This window comes from Sander lucioperca, chromosome 9 (genome assembly GCF_008315115.2).
Source record: "Sander lucioperca isolate FBNREF2018 chromosome 9, SLUC_FBN_1.2, whole genome shotgun sequence".
Lineage (NCBI taxonomy): Eukaryota > Metazoa > Chordata > Actinopteri > Perciformes > Percidae > Sander > Sander lucioperca.
In genome coordinates, this window is record NC_050181.1 from 16,053,710 (window position 1) to 16,075,217 (window position 21,508).

The 21,508-nt window shown below is 42.1% G+C and overlaps 1 protein-coding gene across 3 annotated transcripts in view; it reads right to left on the minus strand.

Moving 5' to 3' along the window:
• Positions 1–21,508, minus strand: part of fam49a (family with sequence similarity 49 member A) — a 44,119-nt gene that overhangs the window by 17,400 nt on the left and 5,211 nt on the right. For all 3 annotated transcript variants that reach the window (XM_036005378.1, XM_036005377.1, XM_036005379.1), the window contains exon 2: positions 238–293. The gene's annotated coding sequence lies outside the window, so the exon portion shown is untranslated. The remainder of the gene's footprint in view (positions 1–237; positions 294–21,508) is intronic.

Consider the following 21,508-nt stretch of genomic DNA (forward strand, 5'->3'; position numbering starts at 1 on the left):
GGAGAGAGAAAGTTTAATACAACAAGTGCAGGCTAATCCCCGCTGTACTGTAATCATCTAAACCACAGCATTGTTACTGGGCTGATGCGCCTCAGTGGCAGTTTAGACTGTGGTCTTACTCAAACATGACTGCCTGCACTAGCTAGCTAACTGTTTAAGTGTGTGTGTGTGTGTGTGTGTGTGTGTGTGTGTGTGTGTGTGTGTGTGTGTGTGTGTGTGTGTGTGTGTGTGGTATACCTTCTCTGGTGGAGGACGCCGGCTTGCTGTCTATATCATCCGCTTTCTCTTTGTCTCTGAAACAAGACAAAAGAAGGAATTTGTGTTAAAATCAACATAGACTGAGCAGAAATAAAACGATATTGGAAAGACAAACAATGGCACACAGCACGTTAAAAACATGCGTGTCTGCACCCACGTGCACATACCATCTGTGCACCGGAGAGGTACAGAGAGGTATCGACTTTCCACATTAACCAACTTCACCTTTCCTCCTGACAGGCTGACACATACAAGCATTCAGCAAACAAATACAGCCCTCCCCATCACAAAAAAAACACACACTGAATTATTCAACAGTGAAATCTACACCAATGTAGCCAAAATAAAGCTGATTAAGGCTGTCTGCTGCATGTTCACTGGAGTATTAAATATCCTTTGACAAGCTGCGGCTGCTAATAGTCACTAGGATGCACTGTACTAGAACTCCCTGCAGGGTGAGAGCAGAAAATAAATGGATGGCACGGTCGCATTCTCTCAAGAATGTGGGTAAGGGGAGCCCTAGTAGCTCACCTGGTTGAGCGTGCGCCCCATGTACAAAGGCTCAGTGCTTACTGCAGCGGCCCATGGTTCGATTCCACCCTGAGGCCCTTTGCTGCCTTTCATCCCCCGTCTCTCCCCCCTTTCATATACTTAGCTGTCCTCTCAAATAAAGGCCTTTTTCATTTTACTATTCTTATACGGCCAGAAAGACTAGAATGTTTTCAAATGAATGCAGTTAACTAATTCATAACCAGTTAAATAAAATGCGTACACTCTTTTATTTTGATGTTCCTTTTCAGTCAGATAGTGACCTCCCATCATGACCAGCTACGTTTCATATTGCATTCCAGTGGAGTAAGAGCCTGATAATGGTGCCCCCTTTTCTATTTATTCAATTGAGAATCAGTTCTGAATTATGAAATATCAATCATGAGATTACCAAGGATTCCCTTCCCTTAGTGTTGTGTATGATTACCACATTTCATTACATGTTGTGTTGTGACTTGAAATGTCAAAATGCTGTGGCGTATTTAGGTCGGACCAGTTGATTTCTGGTTGGACATCTGAACTCAAGACAGACTCCGAGATAGAGCTTGTATGCATGCATCAATACTACATGCACTGCAACAGGAAGCATTATTTAGACATCTTACTGTGTGTTATTCTCAACAAACTGAGATTAGAATTACAACGTGTTTAATCTTCCATCTTCAGATGCAAAAATACAGAAGCACAAACTAGCATGCGAGAGTGAGAAGACTGGGGCTGGGTATCGCACCACTGATTTCCCGAATCGATTCCCGATTCACAAGGTCCCGATTTGATTCGATTCCCGAATTCAATGCCAATTTGGGATATTTCAGTGGCAAAACTCATTTTGCTTGGATATGAAAGAGATTCTACAAATGTACAAGGTCCCCTCTAACCTGGCGCCTTATTAAAAGTATCAATGTTTACCCAAGGCAGTTTGTTCATTTATTTACATACTTTTTTTATTTGACAAGAACACAAGACAGCAGTCAAACACAATAACGTGCAACTCTACAGACTCTACAGCCGGTGAGTATTGAGAGACATTTCATTCTGAATTCTTGAGGTGACAGAAGGACCCCTTTTAAAATGGCCTTTCCAGTTTTTTTTTTTGGATATGGAGTGTTTTTCGAGCTAAGCATGTCAAAATTCCTTAGGTCTTCTTGTTCGATATGAAACAGACAGAGATCTATTCTGGTTTCTGGATATGAACTGATATTGGATCATTCATATGAAAAATCTATTTGAATCGGAAAATCAATTTTTTTTTAACCCAGCCGTAACAGACAATCCCATCTGTCACAGTAAATAGTCGTCATCCGGCTGTGTTAACCCCACCTCGCCTCTGGAGAACCTCTACGGCAACAGAGTTAGGGAAAAATAGGTGGGATGCTGTGAATGGATGGATGGATGGATGGATGGATGGCTCACAGGGACACTAGACACTCCTTATAAGGGCATGGTGGTGTGTGGTGACTCCCTGTGGTCTGACCCATGAGCAGATTTCACCTCAACATTATGCCACGCACACGCACACGCACACGCACACACACGCACACACACACGCACACACACACACACACACACACACACACACACACACACACACACACTCCAAATCGCCATGTGGACAGCACAGACTGAGCGCTGATGAGAGCAGACACTTCACCATCACACCCAGTTCACTCATTGCACATCCAACTTCCTCTCTTTCTCTGCGGGACAACTTCTTTATCCACGTACTCTCCTTTCCTTCCCTTCTCTTCCCCTCTCGCTTTCTTTCTCCCTTTCGATTCTCTGGTTCCTCTTTCTGTCACAGTGACACAGCTGGACTTTCCCCGTCCCCGTCCCCCTCGCCAGGACAAGACAAACAACACAAAAACAAGGCCAAGACAACTCGGCGTCACCAGGCCGTCGACTCATTTACACACGATGGCACTGAATTTCATTTTTTTTAATTAACCAGGAAGTCCACTTACACCATCAGCCAGCAAACAGTGTTCCAGATTACAGAAACAGCCATTCGCTAGCCAGACAGACGGTCTTCCATCCAGCCCTTCAGTCAGTCAGTTATCCCAATGAGCCAACCGTTCAGTAAACTAGCCACACATTTAGCCAGACAGTAAGCAGATGAGTCGGTCGGTTTAGCAGTCAGTCAGTCAGTCAGTCAGTAAATCTGTCAATCACTGGTGGAGCCAGACAGAGAGGAGGGAGATGCGTGCAGACACCTAAAAAATAAACATGTTTTTCAGGAAACATCAATCGAGAACCAGCATGGAATTTTCCAGTGACCCCACAAGAATAACACACATAACAGTACAGGCCCATTATGTCCCATTCTGAGTTATTTAACAATATGATTGTAGTAAGGTTGATTATTCCCTGTCAACCTGTTGTTAGGAGGGGGTAATGCATTTGAATATTGAGTTCATTTGACTACCTTTGGACAGAAATGTTCAATGATGAAATCTCTTCATCGGTTTTGCCAACCAGAATCAAACCAAGTTCTCCACTGCCTACATTTTAAAAAGGAGAAACGGACGTATCTCAGGCAGTTTGGGTCACTTTTTGCTCTCACTGAATAATAGCATGTTGGAATCAAACTCTTAATTTGTTCTGACAAAAAGGAGCGGGAGCTTTCATCACCTCACACATATCAAGTCTGTTCTCACCTACTCTCAGCCTCAACTGTTATTTGCCCTCAAGGAAAATATGGACTTCAGTGTTTTCATTACAGGATATTACTTTACGGTTTCAGCTATAGCCATCCACACTATTTACTTCAGATATTTAGCTGTTGCTGTAATTTCAGAATGATTTCACTGTCGTGGTTGTCTATGAGGTATGTCTGTTTTTTTTCTATTACATTTCAGTCTGTTCCTCCATTTGGCAGCCAGGCTCTGAAGGATCGAAGCGTGGTATCTTTACCTAATCTTATTGACAACCTGACCTTGGCTTGCACCCAAAAATACTAATCTGATTTATTTTTTTAAGCAACATTATTTTTTGGGCATTTTTAGGCCTTTATTGACAGGACAGCTGAAGAAATGAAAGGGGAGAGAGAGGGGGGAATGACATGCACCAAAGGGCCGCAGGTCGAGGCCGAACCCGGGCCCGCTGCATCGAGGAGTAAACCTCTATATATGGGCGCTCGCTCTACCAGATGAGCTATCCGGGCGCCCCATGTTATGTACTTCTTAACAAAGGAAATAAATGTCAGACTGACTGACGTGATGTGCATTCTTCTCAGAAAACAAGTAGTTTTTAGAAATGTGTCATGTCTCTAGAAGTGTATTCTCCAAAAGAAAATTGCAATAATAAATACTATCGCATCGCAATACTTCTAGAATCGCAATAAATTAAATTTGCAATACAAATCGAATCGGCAAGCATGCATATCGTCCCGGCCCTAGTCTATTTCATGCACAACCCACCTGCAAGGCTGTTTCTAAAAGTTATCCGTTTCCAAGGTGACAGCATCCGTTAAAACAGGGAAAGCACATTAATATGACAGAGTGGAGCCCTGGAGGGAGGACACACACACACACACACACACACACACACACACACACAATGGTTTACCGTTTAGAAAAAGGGAAGGTGTGTGATGAAAGCTGTTGTCACTTCTGGCTGAACGCCTGGTAAGGAGGATGCCAAACCTACTGGGTCAGAGAGAGGGAGAGTGACAGACTGCAGGCGTGTGATGAAGACGAGAAGAAAATGCGAGAGGGAAAATCGCAGGAAAAAAAAAAAAAAAGAGAAAAGAGTTGTGCAAACCTAAAGAAAGAGAGCATCCTTTTTGTGACAGTGCCTCCATGTTGCTTAGGGGAATGAACTGTGACTAAAATAAAAGTAGAACAACCAAAGTAGAGCAAAACTACAAAAGCACACAACATCTTTTTAAATGCGATCCACAAGTAAACAGGGAACAACATATCCCACCTTTGTGAATGAAAAGCGTAACAGTTGTAGATCTATTTGAGGTGCATTAATGTGTAATGTGGAAAGACACCCAGCAAATGTCCTACTCCAATGGCCTGCAGCCAAAGTTTACACAAGAAGACCAAAGAGTCTATATCCAACAGATCACTGAGTTAAATGGACCATAACAGTGAACATTCATGAGTCCCTCTTATCTGGCTCTCATATCAGCTGTGTCTTTAGAGTGTTTACTTACCCAACATTAGCCTCAAACCACTGAGTACTTAATACATCTGAAAGAACATATACTCTAATGCAAATTTGTCCAACACAGTTTGAAGTGTGATTTTCTAACCAATGAAGCCAAAACTACAGTATGTACACATGACATATCTTTCTTTATGTTTTAAGTGTTTTATGTAAATTGTACTTATATTTAATTGATATTATATTATGACATTACTATTTATATTCATTTTACTTACTGTACTTACTATAAACTAATCCATACAGCCTCTTTTTTCTTTCTTAATGTTAAACAGCTATATGTACGTATTTATTTCTGTGTTTATTGTTTGATTATTTCATATTGATGTTCAATATGCTTATGTATGCACCAACAACCAAGGCAAATTCCTTCTAAGTGTAACTTACTTGGCAATAAACCCCTTTGTGATTTTGATTCTGATTAATATGCTGAGTGCCAGGCACATTTTACAGTAGGTTACCTGCCATTCAAACTGAAATGACTAACCTACGTAGATGCCTTGGTAGCTGTGATTTACAGTAGCCGCCGACATGACTGGTGAATGAGTCATAAACATAACGCAATGTCACAACCGGAAAAGTTTCAAAAAGCATGCCGATGTACACCCAGGCACAAGAAATTGCCTTGACAAACAGGGATTACTACTAGGCTATATTAACACTGAGTGCACCTAACAGGATATGTGCTTAAAGGAGAATTCCGGTCGATTTCAACACGTAGCTCTGTTGTTTGTAAATTTGGAGTGCTGTCAGTAGCGAGAAAAACGAAAACAATTGGTGTTGGTGTCTACACCGTGTTATCCTCCTGCTACAGTTTGCACCCAGGAGGCTGAAACAGGGCAGGTTTTAAACGTGCTTTTAGCCTCTTAACGTGTTCGAAATGTCATTACAAGTGTCTACCCATGTGAAGTGATTCCTTCTGAGTGAACACAGTGAATCTGACTGCAGTAGATGTGAAAGAAATGCATAAAAGTTGTGCTAATTCAACTCCGTTTAGTTCCAGTGTTGAGACGGCAAGACTTAGGGACCGTCTACAAACTACAACACCGAAAAGAGATACAACAAAAATATTTATTAATTTAATGATTAAATAAGGTAGTGTCTCCAAACTTACCTCAATTATAACTTGTCTCCTGCTAGTTGTACTACAGCACTTACTTTAAAAAAATTTATCTATTATCTATCTATTTTTGAAAACATTTTTGTATCTCTTTTCGGTGTTGTAGTTTGTAGACGGTCCCGAAGCACTCGTCTTGCCGTCTCAACACTGAACACTGTAACCGGCAGCCACGCGTGTATAGAGCCAACATATTTTTTACAGGTAAATCGGTAAACTATGTGTTTATTTCAACCAAAACTAGAGTTGTGATGGTTGGAAAAGTGGAAAGACGACGCAAAGCGGCTTTTCATAGTCGTAATTAGTTTGTTTCCGTCGACTTTGAATGAAGTGTATTTTACGATGCTAAAATTACTGTTTATTTACATGGAGTCTGGTGGCTTTAGCGAACGCAATTTCGCATATTTTATGTTTAAAAAAAAAGGTGTTTAACAGAAAGGTCAACCTCCTTAGAACTCCTTTCCATAATGTTGTCAGACACTTAGAATAATAATCTGAGCCTGTCAGCGGCAAAACGAGCACTTTTGTGAACGTAAGGTAAATACAAGCTGGACAATTGCCCTGTTAACTTACATTGTAGCTTGTTTCGCCGCTGCCCACTGCAGCTATCTGGGTTAATACTGTACCAATGTCAAAGATTGTTGTTCCCATCAGTCACTTAGACACAAAAACATAGGAAAACAGGGTCCAGGTTAAAAAAAAAACAGTAGTTACCCTTTAACATTACATGATTGTTCAGCGTAGGTTGAACAATCATGTAACGTCGGGTTGCTTTTCTCGAAAAGTTGAACCGGACTCAACTTTTTGCTTGCAGGCATTCAAAACAAACGGAAAGACCTGTGTTTTTGCCGGACTGTCTGATGAATGACGACCGACGCAGTGTGTGTGAATGCATGCTGAGCCAGCCGGTGCCTCGCTGTATTGGCATTATGCACGACTGTACGAGTTTTTACCTTTACCAAATTGCCTGAAAATGACACCAGGCTGCTACAGTACAACCATACAGCCCTCTACACACACATCAGATTGCTCGCTTTTAACCCAACATTTCTCCATATTTGGCTGCGATGGACGACATAGCGCTGCATAAATTAGCAAGCAGCAAGCAGCCTAATCCTGACAAAACACCGCAGTGAATATTAGCCTGCATGCATGTTTTTTTTTAAAAAAAAACGTATATTCGAATCCCAAAATTGAAAATCAAATACCTGCCCATCAAACAAATATTTGAGTATTCGGATCCAGCCCCACAGTGTACGCTTCAACAAACTGGAAATTACTGCAGGGCTATTGAACTGGATGATAGTTTCACATATTTTCACTAGTCTTCATCTGTAAATGTAAAAAGGACCTTTTCAGTAAAGTAACATCCAGTGGATTTTCCCTTGCAGCGATGGGAGAGTGATGAGTACAGAGATACAAAGAGACAGAGCGAGTCAGAGAGCATTTGTCAAGGCCGACAGCAGAAGTGACTTTGCCCACACAACTCTACTCAACTAGCTCCAAGAAAAGACAAGAGTCAAGACTGTCACACCAGATTTGTTTGAGTTTTCAAGGAAGCATTGCATTTCCAAACAGAACAACAATGGTTCTTGACTTTCACAGTGAGATGCATACTGCTGAACGCTCTCTCGTCTGTAGTCATCCAAAACTGTTTCTTGTCCTGAGGGGAGGAACAGGCCGTGACCCACTTTGGATCAAGAAGACCCATTGTTTTCTTAATGCTACATTTAAGTTTCCGCATTCAAAATGAGTCACAATATAAATTTAGCCTGGGCTACAAATAAGATAAGCATCTTTTAGTGCTGAGGGTTAGAGAGAAAAACATAGCCTTTTGGTCTTGTATAGTTCACATCATGATGGTAACATTACAGAGAGGTTTTAACATGTTGTCATTTTGTGAAAATGTTAATCCGTGTGGTCTGTGTAAAAGGACACTATAACCATTCCGAGTCAAACCAGCTGTTACTGCTCCATTAGGCTCGCATTGCTCGACCTATCTGCACAGCACGGGGTCAGCGATGGAGTATAGTGCCGCCCATCTATCCTGAGATAGGGTAAAAAAACACTGATTGTTTGTATTTCTTTAAACCACGAAGGTTCTGGGCGGCGCTAAGCCTTGATGGCGGAGATAGCGAGAGGGGAGGGACATCTGGCACAGGTCAGGCTTTATCCCAGCGATAGACATCTGTTGAGCCAGACTTCTGCTCCATTACATACTCCATGAAACTGACGAAAGCAGACCTTGACACAAACTAGGGTTGGGTACCGAAACCCAGTTCCACTATGGAACCAGTTCCTACGCAACCGGTAGGGATCGGACCGGATTAGAACGCAAATTTCGGTTCCACTTAATGTGTCGACTGAAATATTTTCCCTCCGTCGCTCCAAAACGGACGTAAAAATATCACACTCTCTCTGTAGTCTTTCGTTAGATAGCTACCGTAAATGTAGGCTACTTTTAAAATGCCATATTTTCCCCTTTGGGCTCACCAAAATGGACGTAAAGAGTATATTAACCATTCACTGCACGTGATCGCTAGTAAACATACTGTATTACACTTGCTCTGCTAGTCTATCGTTAGGTAGCTAGCGTTTAGTGCATTTAACATGCCTAAAGCGAAGCGGTCGAAAGTGTGGCTATATTTCACAGCCAAGGATTCCGACATCGCAAAATGCAACACATTTTTCAAAACGATTACGTGCAAAGGGGGAAGCACGTCGAAATTATTGAAACATGCGGCGGTACGCGGGATACCTCTTAAAGCAGAGGGAAGCACGGTGTTCGACACCTTGCAGACATCAGTCCCTGGTCCCAGTGACAGCGAGATGATGGTGGTGGGGGAAGCGGGACAGCCTCCCCAAATTGTCTGCCCTTTTAAACTCATACCTGGGTGTGTACAGGCCCCTTCGACACCATCTGAAAGAGTTTTCTCCTGTGCAGGACATGCCATAAGGCCGGCTACACACCGGCTGCGTGGCGTGAGCGTGTCAGCTGCGTGGCGTGTCCGTTTATATTTTGGCTCCCATGGTAACAGGTTAGAGCTTGCACACTGCCTGCGTGACACGCACGTCTCAGGCGCGGCTCGAGCCGCGTCGAAAACGCGTGCATGCTAGAAACAGAACCGACGCCTATTTTTCACGCGACACACAAGCGTGTTGGAAGGGTTTCCAGGCAAAATAGAAAAGGAAAAGATGTTTATATGTCATTTTGACACGAATACATATTCATAAATGACACGATGTTTGAAAGTCTCTAGGTTTTGATTTAAATGCAGATATAAATGTAAAAAAGAAAAAAAAAAAATCAATTTTCTAATATTGCACCTGTCAATACAGAACGAAATATTCTGTAGCCTATTTTGCCGTCAATACTGCCGACGTTGTCTTTGCTGTAATCAAATCAGTATATATTTATGTTTAACATGGTATTTTATTTTATCAATGGGAAACATACATGTGTACAGACAAGGATAGCAGTAGCAGCGCCGCGTCAGACACGTTTCTGGTGTGTAAAGACATAGAAAAATCCACGCAGCCGCCATGCAACAGAAACGCCACGCTCACGCGACACAGCCGGTGTGTAACCGGCCTAAGTCAGGAGAGGTGTGGTGTCTTGCCAGAGAAGGCAAATATGGTCATTTGTTTGAAGCTGGTTTAGTTAGCATACCAACTCAACATTTATTTTGTTGTTACTTGTTAATAGTGTAACTGTTATTTATTGTTAAATTATTGTAGTTGTGTGTTAGGTGACTTAGGTTTAATTATTATATATTTTAGTATTTTAAAACGTTAATATATCGTTACATTTAAATCATTTTCAATAAAAAAAAAAAAAAAAAAAAAAACTATAAAAGTCTTTGATGTCATTTTTCAGTTTTTCAAGAATCGGTTTAGGAATCGGAATCGTTTTAAAAAGTACCAGTTCGGCATCGGAATCATAAAAATCCAAACGGTACCCAACCCTGATAGCATGTCAGCTGTGCTCTTTGATGTTCAACGACATCAAAGATTGAACCTGTGCATTCATTATTTACATGGATGAGCATTATCTCCACCACTGGAAAATGCATATTTCCAGCATTGCTCCAGGTCACGCGAGGGGGGGTTGTTGGTGCAGATTAATGAGTGGGTAAAGAGTAAGCACAAGTCCCAGGTGAGACCACCTCTTGCTCTCATTTTAAGGAAAGTAGGGGTGGGTGTGTGTGTGTGTGTGTGTGTGTGTGTGTGTGTGTGTGTGTGTTTCAATGTGGTGACTGCACGTGTCTTTGATGGCAAAGGTCTGTCTCTTACTGCAGTGTGAAAAGCAAAGGAGGGAGTGACTCGGGGGGGGCACATCTGGCTTAGGACTCTCTGCCTTCTGCAGACCCTCTAAGGGTTCAAAGAAGGGTTAACCCTCCATGGAGGTGCAATCGGCTGGAAGACTGGCCTCCCATGGGTAGATGAACATGTCTTCCATTCTGCATGGCAACAGCTGATGAATGGATGATGGATTCATAACAGGCCAGTGAGCTCTGAATTTGGGGATTTTCAGTGGAGGAGGTGGAGGGTGGGGTGAAGGGGAAACGGGGACATCACTAACCATTAAGATTCAGTCATTTGACAGTGTTCTATGAGAGCGAGTGCCTACATTCAATTTGTATTCATTTTAACATCAAAACGTGTTTGCGGCAACCTAGCCTTCAGAGGAACAACAACAAATGAAAAACAGGAACATGTTAGAATTCACACTACCCCACGAGTGCCACCTTTCATTCATCAACTGATACCCAGTTGAACAGGAAATGTGTCTATTCATCCACGTCAAAAAGACAGAAAAGAAAAAACCCAAACACGCGCTGAGAAAGTGTGGGAACTGTGCTAAGTTCCGTTTTTTTCTCTCACACAGGTACAGAGCTGCACAGCTTCATGTGCGCAACTGCAATCACATTAGCACTGCAGTATTACTATGCTTGTAAACAGTACAGTTCCGCTCCACTACATGGTTCTAGAATGTCTGCTGTAGTTGAGTTAAGGTTCCTGGTATAACATGATGAAGGTCAAGGCGTTTTGTCCCCTCAAATCAAAAATAACCCTGATTAATAATTTCAAAACACAATATCTAGCAACATAATCACCACTATTCATTTAATATACACTCCTAGGGTAAGATACATTCAATAATTCTCTATCTATCTATTAGAGATGTTCCGATACTGACTAAAATGCTGGTATCGGTATCGGGAAGTACTGGAGTTAATGCACCGATCCGATCCCACATAATAAAGCCCTGAAGAAAATCTACGTTAAAGTAGTTTATTTATGTTCTTTATCCGTTATAACTGACTGTCAAACTGCATAATAAAAGAGAGTTCTGTGGCATTCATTGTTCATGTTTCACAAAGAGTTTAACCTGAGCCAGACAGACAACAAAGATATAAATAATATCACATCTATACAGGGATAGTAGTATACAGTTGTTAAAACATAATAAAATATATGACACACTGGTATCAGATCAGTACTCGGTATCAGCCGATACGCAAGTTCAGGTATCAGAATCGGTATCGGGAAGCAAAAAATGGTATCGGGCCATCTCTAATATATATATATACACATATACACATACATATATACATACATACATACATACATATATACACACACACACACACACACACACTAGGCAGGAAAACACAAAAACAATTATTACATATGAACAGGAAATGCTGTTGCTTTTTCACTCCAAGCAGAAAACTGCAAGCTGGCTGAACCTGACCTGCAGTGTAAGGAATCTGGTTCCAGTTTGCTTCCTCTCACTAGGATGATTATGAATCTGATTATGAATCTTCAGCAGGGCTGGGTACTGAACTACCGTACTTTTAGGCAGTGACAGAATTGCCTTCATAGTATCGAGTATAGGAACAATTTTTTTTTTGTAAGAGAGGCTTGACTACAGTGTGTGTCACAAAGGTGTACAGGAGCTGGAAAAATTGTAATGTGTTACGTTGGAATTTATTTTTGTCAAAATGGATTTTTCCAGGAACTCGTATTGAATTCACAGTATTGGTACTGGACATTTTTGGGGGCGATACCCAGCACTGATCTACAGCAACACAACACTGTCAAACAAGCCTTGTGCAAGTTCAAATGTAACGAGGCCAACCAATGTCCTCTCCTGTGTATTGGTGCACATGTTTCAAACAGCCGTGCTTATAAAACATTAAAACGTGGAACAGGATTAAACAGAAAAAGACAAGTCTTCTCAGTTTTGATCCTGAATAGCACATTCCCAGCTGAGTCAGAGCCCGCTGTGCTCTCCACGTTAAGGAACAAAGAACAGCCAATAAAAAAGAAATACATTTTAAAAAGGCCGGTGGTTGCTAGTCAAACACAGTAAAAACCCAGACGGTGGAAAAGGACCACTAGCCAAATGCCTTCTACGTGTTGGCTGTGCCTGGGAGTTTATCTACCAGCCATTTTGGCATGGAATCAGACATGGAGATCTTGTGACAGGGGCTGTAGCTCAGTATCATTATGGAATGAAGCAGATGCAGTATCCAATTCACACTCAACAAGTTATGCTAACGCATACCTTTTTAAAGCCTGGATTTGACTGCTTGCCACAATAATGGAGCAGCAAAATCCAAATCTGAGCAAAAAGCTTCAGTGAAGCTACAGTTTGAAAGCAACCGACTGCGATAGGCTGATACATCTGTCATACAAGCAACAAGTGTCAGCATTTTCCTCCTACTCCTCCTCCTCCTCCTCTCCTTATCATGGGTGTAAGGGTACACATATTCGGTTTGGGACGCAGCGTCCTGTGTGGTATGCCTTATTAAACCAAGTAATTACAACTGAATACAATCTAATTAGAGGCTACAGCATGGCTTGTGCAGAACATAAATACAGACTCTGTTCGTCCTCTTAAGGACCTTTAGCAGTTTGAGTTGTTGACTATTATCTAAAACGTGCCACTCAAGATTACCCCTACCTGTTAGCCTAGCATATTCAGTAGTGCTAATTCAGACTTTTTTTTTTTCACAACCATGAAGAGCACAGTGTACTTACAATGACCTACTGACATAGTGCATTGAGTTCTATTTAAGTTCATTTATTGGCCATAATGCAATGTTTTGAGTGCCTTCTGCCTCTACTTTTATTACAGAAAGAAGGCCCATTACCCTTTATTTATTGTTGACTTTTGTTTTTAAATGAAAAACAAATGTATCTTTCATTTTCCTAACTGTGCCAAAACACATCGAACCGTGACCCCAAAAGCGCGGTACGTATTGAACCATGACTGTTACGCACGGATACGCCATTACTCTCTCTATTTTTTTGTTTTAACATTGACGCTTGACTGTCAGAAATTCAAAATATAATGGAGACCTGGGCTTTTCAATACACCGTTTTAACACTCCAACAGTTCTTTGGCCAGCGTGTACTCATCCAAACCTGTCTATGTGCGCGTCTCCACGTGATAAGACGGAAGATGACAGTTAAATCCGTGTCTAAAATGTCTGTGTGCTAACCCAGTAGTTCTTATGTCTGTTAAGTCGACCCAGTTCCTCTAAGAGGGACTTTGTATAAACCAAAGGAAACCAAAATCAACACCAATGACCCAAAATAACTTCTGTTTGGGATTCTGTAGGAAAGTGACTGGCAGAAAGTACAAACCAATTGTTTAATGAGTGTGTCTCTCACTACCAGTGTTATCCAAAGTCCCATTACAGTACCATAACAGCATGCCTTTTGTACAGACTGCTTATGTTTTTCCTAAGTTACTTGGTAGGGCTGGGCATCGTGTTGATTTGAACAATTCTGATTCCAGTTCCGATTCTTCCGTTCGATTCCGGATTCCGATTCTTTGAGGGGTGGAGTTGAAACAGGTCACATGCTTATTTCACAGATAAGAGAACATTTTAGTTTTATTCAATGGTGATTCACAGTTTTACCGGGCTTTTTCCAACGTACACTTTAGAGCGCCGCTTACTGTGCTCCATGGCTGCAACACAACAACCGCCTAGAAGTACGGTGGCCGCCACGGAAACCAAAACGTGCGTGTGTTAAATTTGGAACCGATGATCAGATTCGAAACGATTCCAATAGAGAAACGATTCCATTGGAATTGGAATTTCTGAAAACGATTCCAAGTTGGAACCGGTTCTCGATGCCCAATCCTATTACTTGGTCTTATTGGTGAGCATTTACCAGTAAAATACTCTAATAAAGTTGGTAACGAAGCACAGGAGCCCTTGCCTCCTAATGAGTAAACATCTACTTATGTGGTTTTGACCTTTGGTCTGGTATAATCTGTGCATACTCACTACCTCTGTGGCTACTGAGGCAAAACAATCATGGAAGAAGTATTTCAAACTATTAAAAAGGAACACGCCGACTTATTGGGACTTATATTCACCGTATCCCCCAGAGTTAGATAAGTCCATTCGTACCCTTCTCGTCTCCGTGCATGTCGTAACTCTGTCTGACGCGCCCACCGCTAGCCTCAGATCCTGGAGGTAACCGGCTCCATCTAGCCTACTGCTCCCAATAAGTGACAAAATAACGCCAACATTTTCCTATTTACATGTTGTGATTTGTATACACAGCATGTACAAATAACAAGGTCACATGAGATACAGCCATCTTCTAACCGTATACAAACTGGGAACTATATTCTCAGAAGGCGAAGCACTGCTACTTCTGCTACTTGGGCGGAGTGATTTGCTCGCAGCACCTGAAAAGCACCGTCACAGGGCTTTTCAGGTGCTGCGAGCATAAATAAATTCCAAATTAATAGTTCCCAGTTTGTAAGCTAAAGTCCCAATAAGTCGGCGTGTTCCTTTAAGAACTAAGTAGAGTTGGGTAGTCTGTGATCGAAATTGATAGCTTTAATGATTGCAGAATAAGTAGAGCTTGGCACCAACGCAGCCAGGATTATCGATTCCATTATCTTAACTAAGGCTGTATGCACATATGAAACTACGTGGCATTTTGGAGCAAAGTGATCACCAAGTGGCATATGGTCAAGCTCTGCTCAAGTTAAGCCCATTAACTACACATCCTTAAAAAGTACAAAAAAAACCCATTAAAACACACCATCCACTAAAAAAAACTACACAAGATTGGCCTTGGCCTTCTGCATCCGTTTTTTGAATCCTTGTGCCATTTTGACTGGCCAGGAAAACAGGCCTTCAAATTGGGTTAGGGGAGCTGCGTCTCCCTTAGGCTCCCTTTGCTGGAGCGAATGTGACAGCAGGGCATGTTGGGGGGTTGAGCTCAGCTCCAGGGGAGGTTGGCTGAGTTTTGCCCTAATATGGACACAGGCTGGGGGGCTGCTGGAAGGAAGGGTAGAGGGTGGGCTGGGTGGAGACGGGGAACCCTGGCCAGCACCACCACAATGGCAGCCTTGCTTCTCTCTGCTGTATCATAGACACTCGTTATCCTTCCCTCTTACAGTCTACTTCACATACCAGCACAGGATTCAACTGTTTCGCTCTACTAACTGTGCTCTAAACACTTTATACACACACTGAAGAACTCTTCAGCAGTTAGGACTCGTACATCAAGCACAGCTCATTTTTAAGTACTCGTGTTGCTCTCTGAAATGCTCTCACTCAGAAACCATACATAGCATGTCACACAGCCACACGTGCACACACTCTTGATTAGGATTGGGCATCGAGAACCGGTTCCAACTTCAAAAATTATGATTCCAATAAAAATGTAAATAAAGTGTGGCTAAAAAAAGCCCAGTAAAACTGTAAATCACTATTGAATCTAAATAAAATATTCCTCTTATCTGTGACACAAGCATGACTGTGACCCGTTTCAACTCCACCCCTCAAAGAATCGATAAGAACCGGCATCAAAACGGAAGAATCGGAATTGGAATCAGAATTGTTCAAATCAAAACGATGCCCAACCCTACACTTGAGCGAGTGACACTGCAGCACACTACTGCAGTACTCGGCTGTGTTCAGCTGCTGGCTCTGTGTGCCTGCTGCTTCAGTCAGCTGGGCCTGCTGCCTCATTTTTACACTTGCACATTACAAACTCAGCACTATCCCTGCTCAACATCTGGCCTCTGGTGTAGAGAGAGGGAAAGGGATGCTGATAATGGCAACAGTGACAAAACACACAGTGATCGTTTCATCATTCTCTTCAGAGGGGGGGGGCGGGGGGGGGCGGCTTCTGTCAATGCTGAGAAAGAGAAAGTGGGATAGAGAGAGACAGACTGCCAAGGCACATAGGAGTGCATGCATGAAGAGAACAATGCAAGGAGGAAAAGAAATCAAGGCAAAAAGCAAGTAGGAAAGTTAAGGAGGGCGTTTGGTATTTGGAGAGGAGGAGGAGGCAGACTGGCTGCCTGGCTGTTAGCAGCCATTGCAGCGTAGAGTGGGACTCCAGGCGTAGAAATTCCTCCTACGTCTCTGCTCAATGCCACTTCTGTTCTGCCAAGCCCTGCATGTCAACAGCACTGCAGATACAAAGGGAACCATGTCTGTGTGTGACTGAGCCTTGTGTGAAACCAGTGTTACTGAGTGTGTATGTGAGAGCATCGAGCAAAATCTCCACCACTACAGGCTCCTTCTCTGCTGGGTGGAGGCACCCAAGCTAGGCTAACAGAAGCTCCCTTGACCCTGGTAGTAAGAGAAGATCACCCTAACTGATATACTCAAACAGGTGTGCTACTGCCATAAATATGACCTAAACATTATGAAATTAACTAATTCTGACTTGTTTGCAGATACTTAAAGTCTGCTTTGATGTTTTCAGACAAAAAGTAATTTGATAAATGCATTTATCCAAAGCCACTTGCAAAACTCCAGGTGGACACATACGTTTCTTGCATTAGTGGGGAAGTGAACTAGAGCTGTGCAATATATTGTCAGTTATCGGTATTGTGATATCGTGACTGGATAACGTCTAGGGCCTTTTTTCTACTTCATTCCCATCATGTGAATGGAAGCATTTAGTTGCGTAAAATGCCACCACCACTAGCGGCTGCGGTAGAACCATAGCGAGCGAAACCATTCAAATAGTCATTCTTTTCTAGATCTGGGTACAAAAAGAATCGAATGCAGGTATCGTTAGACTGGTTGGGTACTGGGTCATTTCGGTTGATACATTAAAAGTATTGAGTACCGATACCCAGCCCCACGAAGCAGTAAAGCTTTCTTGCCAATTAGATGAGAAAAGTCGGTAACTCTCTCATCTCTTTCAGCTAAATATGAATCTGGTATGCTTAGCAAAATGGAAACAGCCAACCTGGCCCTCTCTGAAGGTAACACACTGCACCTACCAGCACCTCTAAAGCTCACTAACTTACATGTTAATTCTTATTTGTTGATCCATACAAAAACAAGTCACTGCACCCGGCAAAAGCACAGTTAGTTAGTTTATCAAACTAAGAAAGCAAGAAAGCTAAGAAGCATATTTCCCAAAATGTTGAGCTATTCTTTTAATAGGCTAAATAAAAAAAAGGATCAGTGAATTGACCTGCATTATCATCATCATCTGCATGATTGATAGTGATCTTTTCTAATTATTTTTTTCATATTTCCAATATTGTGATATTTAATTTTGCTAATACTATCCAGCCTTAAAGTGAGCCACTAACTGTTACAGGAATCCGTCAACACTGAGACAGAGGATATAAAAGAGGCTGAGATTGTTGTTCACAGCTCAGAGAAATGGTCTCTGGGTAATGTCTGCAAAAACTGGCTATACCAACGCAGGGAGCGGTGGACAGGGGTGTTCCTTACGATAGCAAACCTATTTATGGCTTTCCGTAAACGCTGGCTCTGCTGTGAAGGATTAGAGCGAATCACTTCAGATTGGTCTAGCAGACGATACCTGACCTTTACAGAGCACGCCGTTGGTTTCTGTCATCAGACAGGTCTGCTGGCGTGACCTGGGCCGAGATCAAGTGCACTCACTCAGTAATCACGCAACATATCTGGGCCAAATGTCCTTTTCCTACTATAGTTTAGCAGTGGACACTGATAGAATATAGCAGCACTTTCTACAGTCAAAAATCACAGTTAAACCAAATAAGACATAACCGGTAATGTTTCAGGAGTAATGTGACCCGGAATTGGGAATTTAACAACACTAGCAGCCAAGATGACATATTTTACTGCCGTTAGAATGCTGTTACATTATGACAATGTTATCACATCAGTAGCTTAATAAAAAAAAAATAAAATAAAATAAAAAAATTTAAAAAAAACACTCCAGTCCTGCCTACCTGGAGCAGATGACCAATCATAGAAGGCCGGCTTAGAGTTGCGTAACACTTAGCCGAGAGTTAAAAAAAAAAAAAAAAAAACTGTTGAAATCGGAGCATTTTAGCTCACAGGGATTTCTCTATAATACATTTAACTCATTATTTGAAGTTTTGGCCATGTTTAACATGAAACTCCATCATTATAACATTGTAGATATGACAGAAAATACAGAAAAGCATAATATGACCCCTTTAAGGTAGTGAGCTTGTGCTGAAGTTGTCGCTCTCTTCGGGGCTAACCCCTGTGTGTGTGTGTGTGTGTGTGTGTGTGTGTGTGTGTGTGTGTGTGTGTGTGTGTGTGTGTGTGTGTGTGTGTGTGTGTGTGTGTGTGTGTGTGCTTGTTTTACTATATTCGTGGGGTCCAAAAACCGGGGAATACAGTATACTTGTGGGGTCTGCACAGCCTTGTAGGGCCCAAAATGCTGGACCGCACAAGGCTGTTTGAGGGTTAAAACTTGGTTGTAGGATTAGGGATAGAATTAGGTTATGGTGAGGGTAAGGGTTAAGGTTAGGCATTTAGTTGTGATGGTTAAGGTTAGGGTAAGGGGCTAGGGAATGCATTATGTCAATGACTGGTCCCCACAAAGATAGTGTGTGTGTGTGTGTGTGTGTGTGTGTGTGTGTGTGGCTGGCTGTGACACCGTGTATGCAAACCATCATGCAGCACGTGTGCAGAAGACAACCAAGGCGGTGCGCAGAAACGCCAAATCTCTGGATTCCTGCAGCCGCTGAGATCAGTGAGAGTGCTGCTGAATTGCAAAAAGCCAGCCAGAGGCAGAGGCCAAGATCCTTCTGCCAGCTGTGGAACTGCAGAAAAACAGGTGGGGCGGCAGCACACGGTCAGCTCTCTAATCATTGCCAAGGCCAAATATGATGCTTTATAAATTCAGCTAGTGGTCCACTCGGTGATGCATACTGTTGCATATTTGTATCAAAAACCTTTTTACATTCCAACTGAATATGCTTTCAAAACACAGATCTGGCAGTAGCATTGTGCCAGCAAAAGAGAAGTGGCTTTGCAGGTAATTTCACTTCATTAACCAGAAAGTGTGATTCACAGAGCAGAAGTGTGACAACGTTTTGTTAAATGGCAATCAACTCTGTAAAAACATGACATAAAATAGGACAGGTGACAAGGACTGAAAGGGTGAGACTAATTCAGTCTGTTTATCTTGTAGTTTTAGAACTTTCAACTTAGCTTTTGTACTGCAACACATTTTCCAAAGCTTTCCAATTTTCCAGTGGCCTAGAAAGCATGAGCTTTGGGCATTTGTGCATAAATAAACTGCCAAAGCAAAGAAGCCAGTTACTGAAAGTAGTTTGCAAAAAAAAGAAAAAAATCAATAGGACAGATGGTGTGCATTTTAAATGAGCCAGTCATATCACCACTCAGGTTTCAAAAACAACAGGTTACTTATCTGACATGAGGCGGCATCGCATTGAATATCATCACAACAATATTCAAAGCAGATAAGTTAACTGTGAAATAAATAAACTCCATTAAACATAGCTGTGCGTTAGCACACGTGGGCTGTGTTTTGAAAGATGGAGGGTTTGAAAGCCTCTTAGTGAACCAAAAGAATTCAGTTTCCGACCGTAAAACCAGCTTAAATGATTTCCGTGGAGAGTCTATGTTGTTACATGAGCAAACATTACGACAAACCAAAGAAAAAAAAAAAACATAGTAACAGTAATACTGGAGCACTTGAGGGGCAATAAACTTAACAGGACCGGCAATTACAAGCACGGCCTCTGCACAATAGCGGCCAGTGAGAGCCTACTGAAAGTGCACGGCAAACAGACTTACAGAGAGCTGTTGTCCCGCTGACAGGATGTGAGTATAAAAAGTGAAACGTGAGCGGGAAGTGTGCGGGGTCATAAAGCAGCGCGGTTCGAAACACGCACTTTTCAATTCTCACAGACAGACAGATGAAGAGACAGGCGGAGGGGCAGTCGGGGGGCAAAACAGGAACTCGGAGCAGACAGTGATTTCGCATGGTGTTTTATTGTGACACGGCCATGGTCGAATACACACACACACACATAACTAATTTCCTGAAAGTAATAAATAATAAACAGGAGGGGATCGAGGACGGCCGGCAACGAATAAAAATATTTGAACAGAATTCTGACTGGAGGACATTAGTCTCGGTGAACACTGAACACTGGTGGCTTAACTGTTAAAACACTTTAAGCTTGGAGAGATAAGCCGTTCTAACAGCTGAGATTGATTAATCCTGCTTTGCCAAATTGTGGGACTGAAAAGGCTCCTTGTGCAAGTGGGTACACAATTATGGCTAAAATGATAGCCCCGAGTCATAGGCCCTTTTCACAGCAGATATTTTGCCTCATCATTGTTGGAAAAAAGCACAGGTGTCACTAATAACGTTAAAGGGCCATCCACCAAGAACAATAACAACAACAATAAACATACCTAGAACGATGTGAGCATCCACACTGCTGAACAGTAACGCTTTGCAAAGAGTGGCGTCAAGCACGCACTGCACACTCCAGCTGATAATAGTACACTAATTACAGCAGATTACAGCAGACGTTGCAACGTAAGATTACAGGAAGGTCTGTAGTAACATCCTACATATTCCTCAATTCAGGTACATTTTACTTTAGAATTTCTTTCAGCAGCGGCGGGGGCATGCACAATGTCAGGACCCTCAATCTGCAGCAGCTCAATGGAATTCAACAATCTGTAATTTTTTACTGTGACGTGTAAAGTTCTTAGAAATGTCTTATTAGTACACCTACACAGGCGTTTTCATTTATAGCTCTTGATTAGGATTGGGCATCGAGAACCGGTTCCAACTTGGAATCCTTTTAAAAATTACGATTCCACTGGAATCGTTTCTTTATTGGAATCGTTTGGAAGATTTAGTTTCAAATCCGATCATCGGTTCCCAATTAACATGAGCAAGTTTGGGTTTCCGTAGCGGCCAGGGCGCTTGTTGTGTTGCAGCCGTGGAGCACAGTAAGTGGCGCTCTAGTGTGGCTTTATTTTACGTTGGAAAAAAACCCGGTAAAACTGTAAATCACCATAGAATCAAAATAAAAATGTCCTCTTATCTGTGAAATAGGCATGTGACCTGTTTCAACTCCACCCCTCAAATCATCAAAATCAAGAAATC